Source organism: Ischnura elegans, chromosome 1 (assembly GCF_921293095.1).
Source record: "Ischnura elegans chromosome 1, ioIscEleg1.1, whole genome shotgun sequence".
NCBI lineage: Eukaryota > Metazoa > Arthropoda > Insecta > Odonata > Coenagrionidae > Ischnura > Ischnura elegans.
In genome coordinates, this window is record NC_060246.1 from 36,860,602 (window position 1) to 36,874,659 (window position 14,058).

General features: G+C 40.8%; 1 long non-coding RNA gene across 1 annotated transcript in view; it reads right to left on the minus strand.

Moving 5' to 3' along the window:
- Window positions 1–9,111: 9,111 nt before the first annotated feature.
- LOC124158866 overlaps window positions 9,112–14,058 on the minus strand; it is a 43,201-nt gene continuing 38,254 nt past the window's right edge. Inside the window, exon 3 of the long non-coding RNA XR_006864880.1 lies at window positions 9,112–9,296. This is a non-coding gene — a long non-coding RNA (uncharacterized LOC124158866). The remainder of the gene's footprint in view (window positions 9,297–14,058) is intronic.

Sequence of the window (14,058 nt, forward strand, 5' to 3'; positions counted from 1 at the left end):
CAATTTTTGGCCTAGCCGTTGATTTTCTGGTTCGCGTATTTCCGCCGAGATTGGCACTCGTGTGCACAAGCACGTTATAGTTTCATCTCAACGAATACACTGATTCTAACCTTATAGAATGATAACCTCTCAATTCAACACTAAGCAATAATCGTCATTTTATTTTTATTATAAAATCAAATAATTTCATTTCTCCCTAGGTTAATCGCTACTTGCCGTAGTTGCTTTTATAGTTTAACATTTTTATGCTGTTTTAAAGGTTTTCAAAATATCGGCACAAAGTTAACTGAGATTTAAAGCAAGTGAATATTACGAATGAAAAATATCTATTACCTTCAGTAATATTGAAATTATTCATCTTAATAATAAAAATGAATTAATGCCGGGAATATTTTATTAAGATGAGTTTTCACATTAGCGGCTCTTAACTGTAAATGAAATAAACTCACACCGAGAGACAGCCCACAAATACGTTTTTTAACGCAAAGGGAGCACATTTATGACAGTGTTCCCTCACAGCCAATGAGAGAAAACATTCTGTTTCCAGTGCAATATTGTAAATCCTTTGCCGAATATTCAAACTGTCTTCCTAGCAACGAAAAAGTTTTTCTTCGTGCGATATTGAACTGAACCCACAAAGTATCAACTTACTTTTGGGGAATAAATTCCTAGTTTCTCCCAATTCACTCCTCGGACTAAGTATTACGCTTCAAAATTTTTTAGATACTTTTGGCAATACCGACATCTCTGGCATTAGATACTCCGCTTAACTCATTTACGTAAAATCAGAAAATGTGACTGGGAGTCCCTCAATCACTAAGATAAACGCCACAAGACTACCAAATCACAACGTAGCCGATTGGAATAATACGACACGCGACAAAAATTTTATCAATATAACCAATTTTTTCTGATATCTTGCCCAATAAGCAAACTCATTTTACAGGCCGATCTATCGATCGCGCATCACGGCAGCAATTCAAAATTTCCGGAACGACAATCCGAAATGTACGCTCCCGGTTATAATTTGTAATTGAGGACGAAACTGGACACGCGAGGGTGCCTTTCAAACTCTTAATGCCCCCGCTATCAATAAACTGTCACGCGAAGGGCCGTCGGAAAGACCACAGACGGCCGGGGCGGGGGAAGAATTGCGGGACCCGTCGGCGCCGATCCTCGCCAGCCATCAAAATTTCACATCTACGGCAATCCATTATGAGAACTTTCCACGCTAAATGGCCAAGGTTCATGTTACTCACGGTCTCTACGTCCTTCCGAAAGTGGCGAGTCAACAAATAATGAATTGTTTCCCTCAGGATATAAATACAGAGTTACGCAGGAAATAACGAATTATCCGGACACAATAGCTTTCATGTGAAATAGATGGCACGCCGAAATAAAAATACAAACATTTAACAATGGGCAAGTTGTAATTGCTGCATGGCAAATACCTACATATATATAGTGAAAATCACATAGATAACTGAGTGGGTCCTTGAATTTAGAGAATATACCATAACCAGAACATTTCACAATGACTTTCGTCATTTTATTCATTACATTTGAAAATTTGAGCATCGAAATGTTGCGAAAATTCATAGAAATCCAAAAGATTTATTACTCGATTGCCGATACAAATTACTCACTTAGAGTAAAAAGTACAAGAAAATTAAAGAAGGATTCATACATATCGGCTTAAAATTTTCGAAACATACCATTTCCTCAAAAAAATCATCACCTTGCTCTAGAGAAATAGACAATCAATTAAAGTTACACCTTCAATGACAGCTTGAAGGGGTGTATTGTGCATGCGTCGTGAAAATCCAAGAAGAAAATGTACGATTCAATTATCCAAACACGAAAGCAGATTGTGTGAAAGAGTAAGAGAGGATCAAATGGAAAATTCAAGAGAGTCGAAAGTTAGCACACCTCGGTAGAAAAGGAATGAGCTCGACTCTGGGCCGGTTTGGGATACTCAAATTCTCCGCATCCCTCGAGCCAAAATGGGTTATTGCAAAACGATTTTTTCAAACGAGATAAATATTGATGTCATTTACTATAAATAATACAAAAATCCATCTCATCATTATCGATTATCCATTTAATAATAAAAACTCTGTTTGGAGCGCTGAGATGATATAAAGAAAACACTTCCAACCCATGAGGTACTCTTGCTACGCTAATGTGTCAATGCTGGAACGTTGACGTAAGGGACAGAATATTACAGACTGCTGAGTGGAGGGAGATAGACTTTCAGCAGCGAATGGATAGGGTTGAAGTTCTGCAGAAATTAATGCCCCTTGAACCCGGACGAATCGACCAGTGCGAGGCGCCAAGCGAACGAGATTAGAGGGAGGGGGGCGTCGATAGCGCCAGAACCTACTTCCACGAATATGTTTCGACACGATGAACGGCTCGAACAGACCGCGGGAGCTTTGGCAAATAAAAAAATACTGAACACTATTTTTTGGGGCGAAGAATGCTTGCATAAAATAAGGTAGCGCATAGAAGTAATTATGAAAGACGAGTAATAATTAATCAAACGCAAAAAGGACATCCATTTTTGTCAAATTATGGGTTGCGCATAATTCACTTTTTCATTCACTAATGATTTTAAAGACTTAATGTCTAAGCTTAGGATAAAATACGAATAAGGCTAAAATAGTTTAAAAAAATGTTTTTATCCGAACAGTGTAAATACAAGATATTCATGATAAAGAAAATTAAAGATTTGCTAGTTTAGTGATGCTCCTTCACAGACAATTAATGAGAACTTCTTTCAAACGGAAATTACTCCTCTTTACCAATTCATGCACATTTTTACAGCCTGAGCTTACAAAAAAAAAACAAATCAAATCATACCAACAGCATGGAAAAAATAAAAAGCAAAATATGGAGGCTACATGCTACGCTAGTTATCTTTGAGAGCGATATGGAGAATATCATCTTCGAACCTCACTACATTTCTATGTCCAATAGAAAAGATAATTTAATAAATATACTGCGCCGAACGGATAGCAGTTGGAGTTTATTTTCTCCCAAACAATAAAGTACTTTAATGAAAGATAGGTGAAACTCAGTTCCGGCATTTCAGTTAATTTTTTTTGTTAACAGCTGGTGACCTAACACACCCTGCCACACGCCTAATGAGGCGGCTACTCGGAGAGTATGTAGATGTACTCAATCCAATATTCATTCGTCTTAGCCACCGCAAGGCGCCATAGAGGGACGTGAGGGAACGCGGTCAGTAGCGGCGGCTGCAAGCCACCAAAAATGCGACTCCCAAGCACTCCCCCAGAACCGCTACACCACACTCCGCCCCTCGCTAATTCGCCCCCGCCAGGGGGGTGGCCGCGGAATCTCCCCTCTTCCCTACCTCCCTGCCCCTCCCGCCCTTGGGACTGCTCAATGGAATACTTGGACGCAACGGTTCCTCCGTCTCTCCACCTTCTCCTCTAGCTTCCTTCCTTCCTCTCCACTCGCTGCGAGCTGCGCGGGGGACCGCGAAGGATACGTGTGTCCGGCGTTCCCACTCGTGCTTTTGCTCCACAAACAGGCGTTGGAACAGTAAGAGGATTAAGGGATGAAGGAAAAGGAGTAGAGAGACGTCCCTAAAATAGCGTTATTTGATGGAGCTATTTTCGACTTTTACGATTTTGTACCAATCGTTTCCGTTCTGCAATGCTGTCAAAACAAAAACTTTGCCATCTCAAGAATAAGGTGTGTGTACATGATAAAAAAAATGCACTGAAAGTTATTGAAGAATTATAATTTTGCAATTATTTCATTGATAGTTAACACTTTTTCTGTACTAGTTTCATTATTATTATTTTTGTACGCAGAGTCGGGTTTACAAATTTTTGTGAAAATATTTTCAAGGGACCGTATGGTTTGAATTCCAGCCTCCTTCAACATCAAATTAGCGTTAATAATACCAGATGGCTTCATAATGATATTAATAAGGTAGGTGATTCAACAAAGGACTTCGACTTCCACTTCTCAAGACCATTGACCGGCACACTTCCACTGGCTATCTTCACATTACGTCATTTATGCGCTCACCCTTGCAAGAAACAATGGAGTTGTGGGGTCATTACCGGAGGAATTAAAGGCCACTAAAGTAAGCTCGCTAAGAGGAGGCACATACAAGTAAAAAAAAGGAGAGAAAGGAAAAGAATTCACGCATGATTGGGAACTAATTCCTCGTTCTTCATGGTAGCTTTCCTAAAAATGGTGACTCACACACAACGAAAATAAGGTTGTTCTGACGATCCGCAACACTAATTATGATTGAAAACTCTAGGGTGGTTGAGTTACGCATGCTAGTATTCATCTTGGCTACTTATTGTCATCGAAACAAATTTGGTAAACAATCCTAGCCAGATTTAAAAAAATTGAAGAATGTTTGAATCGGCTGCATGCGAACTATTGCACTTAGTGATATTCGTTCATCAGGAGCAAAATAATGCAAAAAATAATTTTGACAAAAGGTCACAATGCAGTACGAATTACTCTCAGACATCTTATAATCTGATGGCTGCTTCTACTGATAATGCTTTATTTAGACAAAAGGTTACAAAGGTAGGGGGTGAAGAGCAATAATTAGCTATTCCTTTGCAACAAATTAAATTCATTCCTGCTCGAGGAGAAGAATGCCGTATACGACAACATAATACTTCCTGTCCACTATTTTGAGCCGTTTCCTAAACAAAAAACGTTTAATTTGCCATACTGACTTTATTGGATTTTCCTATGCTCAACTCCTGATCAATTACTAAACACCACGGCACCAAAAAGGCATGGTCAATGACTTGGAAAATTGAAATGAATAACTGATAATCAAAAAAAAAAGACAACTGAGCCAAAAATCTATTCATTCAACTATTGCAACACAGCACAATTATTTTTCAGTTTGGCCTTAACGTTTTCCGGCTGGTTTCACTGGCTGACCGAGCAAAAAAGTAAATACTGGAAAACAAGCCCGATACCGAAAGTCAAACGGCAAATGTCGGCAAACTAGGCCTATTTTACTCGCGGAAGAAACAAGAAAAACGCAAGTTCACAGGTCTCGCCGACAAAATTCCACAGAAACCTTGAATATATTTGGTTCCGTGGAGTTCTTTTCCTCGCCAAATGGCGGTGACAAGATTCCACGCCTCGTGGTGGATACACTCCTCACTTCCGCAAAGATAGGAGAATCGCTTGAATCCACAACCGTAGTGGTGGAATCGAGTCACTAATTGATCTGGAAAACCTCACTCCGCGGACTCCGGTTATGAACCCGATACATGCAGAGAATCATGTCCCTTCATGAAATGATACTCAAGTAACATCATACATATTGTAGCATCTGAAATTCCGCCAAAACGAGTGAATTGAATGAGGGTGCACCCAAAAATCCCTGGACTTGTTCCGATGAGGAAAGACTGTAGCCAAATTGCTTCGGTTGTTCCCCAAACAATATTCTCCTTTGCTCAGCTTCTTCCTTAGACACAGAATTTATTTACTGGGAAAATTTTACCAATATAGTACTTATCCATGAAAAGATACCTAAACCGTGGGACTTTAACCGTTAGTACGGGCACTTTAGGCCATACCTAGAGTTTATTTTTATTCCTCATAAGGTGAATTCAAGATGACGGAATTGAAACCTATTAGACCGCCTCTATCTAACATTCTATTATAATCTCGAAAAAAAAAATATCGCAACCCTAGAAAATAATATTAGAAACGAAAATCGAATATCAATGAAAAACGTGAACAGAGGTAAAAAAAACTACAGCTCACGCGACCAATTCTCTAAAAAAGCGGCAAGGAAAGGATAGCCAGACAACTAGGTGTCATGTACGAGATTTCATCCATGCTAGCATCAAAATTAGCATTCCGTAAACAAGAAATGAAAAAAAAAACGTTTGCCAGACTTGAATCACAATGCCGTCGTAGCATTTAATCTTGTAAATATCTTGCATGTAACCTTTCAAGCTGACAGAGAGTTGTAAAACTAGTGAATGTTGTGACGATACTGATTAAACTTATCAGTGCCGAGTAAAATGAAGGCCTGACTTCGGTTGATAAGTGAATATTGTCCTCTCTTGGATCGCCAGCGCCCTCGGCAAATATTTCGTCAAGGTCGGCGACTTAAAACACCGAGGAAAAAAAAGGTGCGGGGCGAGCGAAGGAAAATATTGCAGCAGCAAAACAAAGGGAGGAATCTAAAACAGCCATTGGCCACACTGTGGTTCACGGAGAATTGGGAGGCCGCGACAAGAATCCAAACATCCGCAATAATTACATTAAAGAAAACTTATCACATGGTCGATAGTGGCAATGAAAATAAATATGTATTATCATAATAATTAGAGGCCTTCGGGTACTAAAAAATCATTCGATTACGTACAGCACTCTTAAAATTGCATATTATCATTAAACTAACTCATTTAATTAAAAAACTTCAGAATTATTGCAGCCTAAGTTTGGTGAATGAAAAATCTCGCGAAAACAGCTTTGGAAATCTTCAAGATTGCAATGACGCTATTTTTCTTATCCCTTTACCAGGAACTTGCACTCCGGAACGAATCGTGTGGTGGGAATCTGGGGAAAATACAAAAGGCTACGAACGGAATGCAGGCGTGGGAAACAAACAAATAAATAAATAAAGTATCTTTATCTGTTCCAGCTACGTCCGCTATTTATGGATCGTGGAGTTATTATTCATCCTATCCAATTTTTTCTTATCCCTTTACCAGGAACTAACCTGAAACAGACCATATGAGTCCATTGCAACGCTGAGATTTCAATTTTATACGATTTCACATCGGGTCAAGTATTCTAACGGTACATCACTATTATACATATTGTTAATTAATATTCACGAGGTGTCTAGGGTGACTTGCCGCATGCTTTGCGGGTCTAGAAAACGAAAAGTTACGGAAACAGTTCAAAAAGGAAAAAAAAAATGAAAAGGGGAAAATCTTCAAGGGAGGATCTCAATTTATATATAATTCGCAGCAGCGTGATGAGCGGAGGGGAAGGGGTTGTGGGGGCAGACGAAGGGGAGAAAGAGCATAACGGAGAAGACGTGAGGAACAGGTGGAGGAACGGGAAGGAGAAGAGAACCAGTCTAGCCAGAAGAGGAGGATATATACCGTTAAAATAAGCCATCACACACACACTCTTCCCTCGCCTCTCTTCCTTCGCTGATAATTAGGTCGTCGGTCTCCCGCTCAATCCGTCCGATTCGGTCAATAAGCGAGGAATCTCGTCTCAAGTCAGTTGCTGCCGACCAGCCGCGGAGTCGTGCACACCGCTGTTCGCCACAATGCAACAGTATCTCCGAACGGTATGCCCAAGGCTCAAAGGTCATGCCTCCACCGGCATTTACACTCCGCGCGCTTTTCACCCAAAGCCGTCTTCCTCTCTCCCATTCTTCCAATGCAAGATTTCACCCCTCGACTGAGCGTAAATTTTAAACACCCGCATCCTGAAACGCCGAACTACTGCCTCTCATGGTGCGACGATCGAAGCTATATTCTTCCATACAATCATAGCAAAATATTACTTCCAAATGTTAAAAAAAAATATTTTTCGCGATAACGTATTTCCTCAAACGCGTGAGTAACAGGATGTTCCATAAAATTAAATAAATATTTCTCAAACATGATAGCAAAATAAAATTGAGTGACGTATTCCGCGACGAAAAATTGGTGTATTTCTCTTTTATTGACCCTTCCGTATTTTTTTTAAATTCTGCACTGTACTTGGCGCAACTACTGCAAGTGGAAAGTGTTTGAAATTAATAAAATTCTAGAGAAACCCACTAAAAGCTGTTTTCGGAACTGTCTAAAATTCCCCATCAATCAGAATACATCATATCATAGGCATAAACTAATCAATCAGACAAATTCTTCAGGCACAAAGAAATCTTTTGTCCAACCAGTAAGATTCATAAATTTATTAGAGAAAAAAGATTGTTACTCGCTTGCTTGCTCCCACTGTGACATAAAGTCGGATAAAGGCCCAGTCAACTTAGGCAAGGGGTGGGGTGCATTGTAAAGGGGGGCGGGACCCTCCCCCTCCTTTCTTTGACGGAATTCCCGCAGTGCTTCAAACACGCCCTCCCTCCTCCCCGACCTTGACCTGCCTTCCTCTCCGTATTTTTTTCCTCTGCGGGGCCGTCTGACCTCCCCTCCAGAAATCTGCCAACACGGCTACCCATGAATTATCTCCTTTCATGCAAGGGAAATAAGGGATCTCGAAATGAAAGCGCCGTGACGGCTAACTTTTCATTCATGGCTCTCTCTCCCCGACACTCGAGAAATATCTCGTGAGACATCCTCCACTCGCTCAACGAGCACCATTGAACGAGCAATGAGGAGGAATTTCGGGAACGATACGTGGTCAGCTGTTCATCATTAACGCCTTTATAAGTCTTTACAAAGGGGTATGAACCCCCAGTATTTGAGAGCATGATGAGGAGTGACGAACTAGAACAAAGATCAGCAACAAATACCTGTTTGCAACATCCAAATTTTATCTACAGAACTAATAAGAAGAAACAAAACGGAGAGCATTTATTTAGTATCCACGTCTATTAAGGGAATATGAATACCATGAGTTATGATTGAGAAGGCTAATTGAGAGGGAAAATAAATTCATCGGAAAGCAAAAGACCACGTATGTCACAAATTCATTCCTAATTACTAAAATGGATATTAATGGAAAATAAAAATGAACAGTCTTAAATGATGAAGATACGACGATGCGAAAATTAAAATCCTGTCTTGAAATTCCTAAATACGACGACGCGATATTGAAAGCAATCAGAATTGTATCCATGAATAATCAGACAAAGGCGCTAAAGAGTGTATTTTCTCGATATTTACAGAAAATGTCGATTTATGAGCACGTAAGTTATTTATTTTAAGTTATTTCATTTCCAATGACAACGTATTCTATATTAAGATGAAAGAAATTTTACATAGGAACCTCTGCCAAGTAGACAGAGGAACTGACATCCACACGTCACTCAAACACATTCGAACGACGACGGATTTGATGACAAACTTTTAAGTATATACGACCCCAAAATCAGTTCCCAATACTCACCTCGTAGAAGAGCCACAGACTGAACACGGTTTGGACGGCGTTGTAAACAATGAGCACGTTGCGCAGGTCAAAAGGTTTCCTGTTCTCCATTAACCTGGGCCCGAGCACCTTGGCGCAGTACGCGTATCCGAGGCAGATGAAGAGAGTTGGGAATGGGGAGCTCATCATGGACCACCCGTTGACACGAGGATCTGCAAAGAAGGGAAGGGGAAGATGATTAACACACAATCCAATCGACGGAAAAAAATCAGAGAGCATACAAATAATCTATACCTATATAAATAAATAAAATGTACATTTAACATGCCTGATTGTAGCACCACTTCAATAAGGTTAATTTGGGAAATGTCTCCTTTCTAACTCCTTTTCTTATACTCGCTCACAATTGTTGCTTTTAGGATCAAGACCTAATACCGGACCTGAATAGAGTAACCCCTGTCACGATGACATACCACCACGTAATTCATCACCCGATGTCCAAGGTAAAGAGGGCTATGCTAGAAGTTTCAGTGGACCAATGAACACACTGATTGATCAGAGATTAATAGTAACTTGCTTAATTGGGACACGGTTACGACTTATAGATTCTTTCTTCCACATAACCTTCAACAGGAAAAAATAATGAGTTTATACGCTCTATTTAGGTTTCTGGGATTCTTGCAAAACTTAAATGCCAGGAGATGCAGGCTTACACAAACTGACAGCTTAATATCCAGCCTTATGATGCTGTGTCGCCGTAGTGTGCGATAGCTGCCGTCGTAAGATTCTTTTAATGCGAAAGTGAATGCCGCTAACTCTTCGTGCAAGGGTGACTGTGACCCTGATTCTGATGCGAAGAAGCATGGAGTGTCAATAGAAAACAATTGAAAATCTTGCAAGGAGGATAATGCTAGGAGATATAAGCTGATAGAAGGGTTTCTTCACTGAAGTTATCCGGGAGCAACTTAAAGCAACGTCATATTTATCCCCATTATCCGACATCAATGTCCTTGATGTGTCATTCTTAAGCAAATAACTGTGATGATGAATTAATTGGTGAATTTTTCCCGAAGAAAACAAACAGAAAGACTTACTTTACCGCAGATATGATTACGAAAGATAATAATACCGTCGAACTGAAACTTAACGGAAGATATGCTCAATATCCTATCTCCATACACCTTCACACTAGAAAAATCTACGCGTCAATACAATTCAATCCGACAAACTAGCAACGAACAAGTGAAAATTGCGTTAAGAAATTAATTCACATTAAAAGTTTTCGTAAGAAAGCTTCACAATCAGCGAAAGAAGGGCCTATGCATTGCCATGGCACAAAAAAGCCATGCACACCAGAATATATGAACGTAAGTGCCACAGCAATTAATTGCTCTCTTTCAATGACGCACGCGACAATATTACGATTTTATCTTCGGATCTAAATCAAATATTCATTGCCATAAATCATATTCATAATTAATGCTTGAGGTGTTTTATATCACTATCTATTACCGCTAATTAATAGTTTTTTATCGACGTTAAACTATACAATTGGTTACTTTCCCCCATAATGAGAACAGCATAGACAACAGGCCTTTCAAGCAAAGGCGCACTAAGTAGCATAGTAAGTAAACTATCTAGGTTTTTCCATCATTTCTTTTGGAAATATGAACTTAAAATGATAAGACTAACTATTATGATGAATTAATCCAATAGTAAGAAGAAATAGGTCAAACAAGCAAGCGCAGTATCTACTCTAAATAGAGATTTCTACAAATAACCTACACTTCTATTCCGTATTGATTGAAGGGAAGTGCATTGTCGAAAGTTAATTTATCTTTTTAAGTAATGGAATTCTACGATAGGAATCTGTTTACATGTTAAATTACGTAGTAAGCAGTGGTTAGGAAGCACTACAGACTAAAAGATTATGAGACTGGTCGCTGTATAGGGTTGGCAATGTTCTAACAGGCACTTAGGTCGATGATAGCGTGAAGTGGCAAAACTTTTATTTGAAACCTACTTATGTAACTAACATACTATTGCATGTAAGTTACTTCTGTAACTGTCAAGCTGGATTTCCCTGAATTTTCGGAGGAAAAAAATGAACGAGTAATCTAATATTACCAAATTTTGCTCATGGGTTTGATAAAACAAAGGCATCCGGTCAAACGAACATTTCTTTAACTAACGTGGTTTCTGTCAGAAACTCATAATAACAATGCAGCATACTAGCATGACATTTTGTTAATACTATAATTTACCTATTGTTTATCTCCTTAAAATAGCCTAATATGAACAACGCCATCTGTAAAGGCAGTATAGTATACGCGTCCACGTTCTCACACGAAGTGGAGAACTACAGAGTCCGAGAAAGAAACCCACCAAATAGCACGGTTAGTCCAACAAACCACCGAAAAACCCCAATACAAAAAATTAAACCATGGAAATCCTCTTTCTGAGCCCATAGAGCTCCCCCCTGTCTGTCCGGCTGGTCGCATTCCTCTGGACACGAGCACCGTCCGTCCCTAACCCCACGCTCCGAAAATACTACAACACACACACGCAACAGCGGCGGTGGAAACCGAGACGAAAGGCTCGGCGTGGACGAGAAGTCGAAATGGAGAAAGGGAAGCCGGACGCAGAGATTCGAGTCCGGACACGAAGGCCCCTGAACGTCCAAAATGAAATTCATGGCCACATGCGTAGCCATCCTCATGAGGTTATCCAGCTTCTGGCATGAATTTGGTTCAATAGTATGTTATAGTCGCATTTCGGCTACGATGAATCAACTACTTCCACTAGCCTACACCTACATACTGCACGTTATATCTGCCTACTTTACGCAACAAGCGAAACGAGGGTGTGAAAATGGCCGGGGGCGGTGGGGTAAAGTCCTCGCCTGCCAAACCGTAGGTCGTGGGTTCGAATCCCGCCTGGGTAGGTGATCCCTATCCAGGGCATGGATGTTTGTGCTGTACTTTGTTAATATTGGGAACCCTCGTTGTAAAAGGCCGTCATGTGCTGTTTACGGGGAATGTGATTAAAAATAAAATAAATAAATTATATAATAGAAGAGCCTACAGCAAAGATATATCTCCGATAGAGATACTGAAAACACATTCTTTGGCCATATTTTCTACGAATAAACGCTACTAGAGGAAGAAAACCTTCCTTCAACTCGAGGAAAACTGTTATCAAAAGTCACACACTCATACATATATAGAAAAATGGGCATTTAATTCATCGCGGAATATTTCTAAGTGGTGGAGACACCAAAAAAATGAACTGGTACCTATTTCAGGGACGTGGAATTCACGCAGTGCTCATGGGACAGTTCATTGATACTTCGGTAGAGAACCGACCCTAGTTCACGGCCGATTTGAGAGGCGAAGGCAAGGGGACTGCATACCTAGAGGGGGCCCAATTCCATCCCATAGAAGGCTGATTTCTTTTGCCACTTCGGTCCCTTTTTAAACTATTTTCAAAACTGCCCACGGTGCAGTGATGAGTGCAATGCGATCCACCTTTTCCAATACCAATACTTTGCAGTATAGTGTCTGTAATTGCGAGGAATAGCATTGAAAAGTTATGAATTTGATAGATTCCAACAGAATTTATATAAATTTCGGTTAATGCCCCTAATTGTTATACCTTACTTCCCCGTGAAACTCGGATCAATTTGTCCGTTAGCGACACGAGTAGCGACTTTTTTTTACATCCATTTAAATACGCGGTGCGTGACAACACATTTAGAGGCCGACTTGAGGATCCCTTTTTATGATGTTCGTGGGCTTGAGTCACAAAATGAGTGTGACACCGTCTAGTCTTGGTCCGCGCTCGATTATCGCATCCCCCAAGGCGGCGGACGCGCGCGGCGCGTGTCTCTTGCCGCCGTCCGCAGCTCGGCGCAGACGGCCCAATATGCTCGACGAGGAGCCAAGTAGCGTGGGCGAGCCGAGAAAGACGCGGGGGTTGAGGCGGGGAGATCGGTTAATGCTGCGGCCGAGATGATGCGGACAAAAAAAATGAGTGCAGGGGCGAGGATTGCCGGGAACGGGGTGACAAGAGTCTCTTAAAGGGTGCACAATTAAAGCAAATGCCTCGGTTTATTTTTTTCTACAAGTTAACGGGATGAGAAATCCTTTAGACGGGCCAGTTTCACAAGTAAGACAATCAAGAGGGGTCTATATTACGTGAGATGCGGTAATAAGGGCGTGGTGCAATAACAGCAGAGTTCCATCAAGACTCGAGGAGAACATCATATCGCAACCCCACTATTTCCAGGACCGATAGAAATTATTAAGTACGTGAGATATTTTTTTCCGAACGGATAGGCGTAGGAATCGCTTTTCCCCCCAATAAGGGATTTTAATAAATTCTAGGCGGAACTTCGTCAGAGCATTTCCTTTTTATTTGTTAACGTTTGGTGTCTTAAAAAAGGACATTTCAGGAAGGGGCAAAGACTGTTGAAGGACCACCCGTCGACTGGAGGGTGAGTGGCATTTTCTTAATCGTTTGATCTGAGGTTTCCGCGGCGTTTCTTCATAAGAGTCTTCGGCTTCTGGGCGTCCCTCCGCGTTGAGTAGTCCATCGGAGACGACAGTTTGTCCAGCCATCCTGCTGGCGTTTTCAAGTCAGAAGATTAAAATTTGGCCGTCTTATATAGGTACTTTGGGGATCAGAGGTCGGTTCTGATTGGTTGGATCTCAGGTGGGCTCTGATTGGTCATTAATTTTGAAAACCCTTTTCCATGTGTTGGCTAATGTGTAGCCGTCTTCCCTGTTGCAGTTCTCAGGATGCTTAGTTATCTCTATAGCTTCTCGGATTAGCCTAGGATAGTAACGGCTTTCATTACACAGGTCTTAAGGCTTATCGAAATCCACAGTGTGGCCAGGTTTCGACCACAGGTGCTCCGAGACGGCCGAAAGGCGGAACTGATTCTTCTCCGTGGCCCGCTCATGTTCCCATATC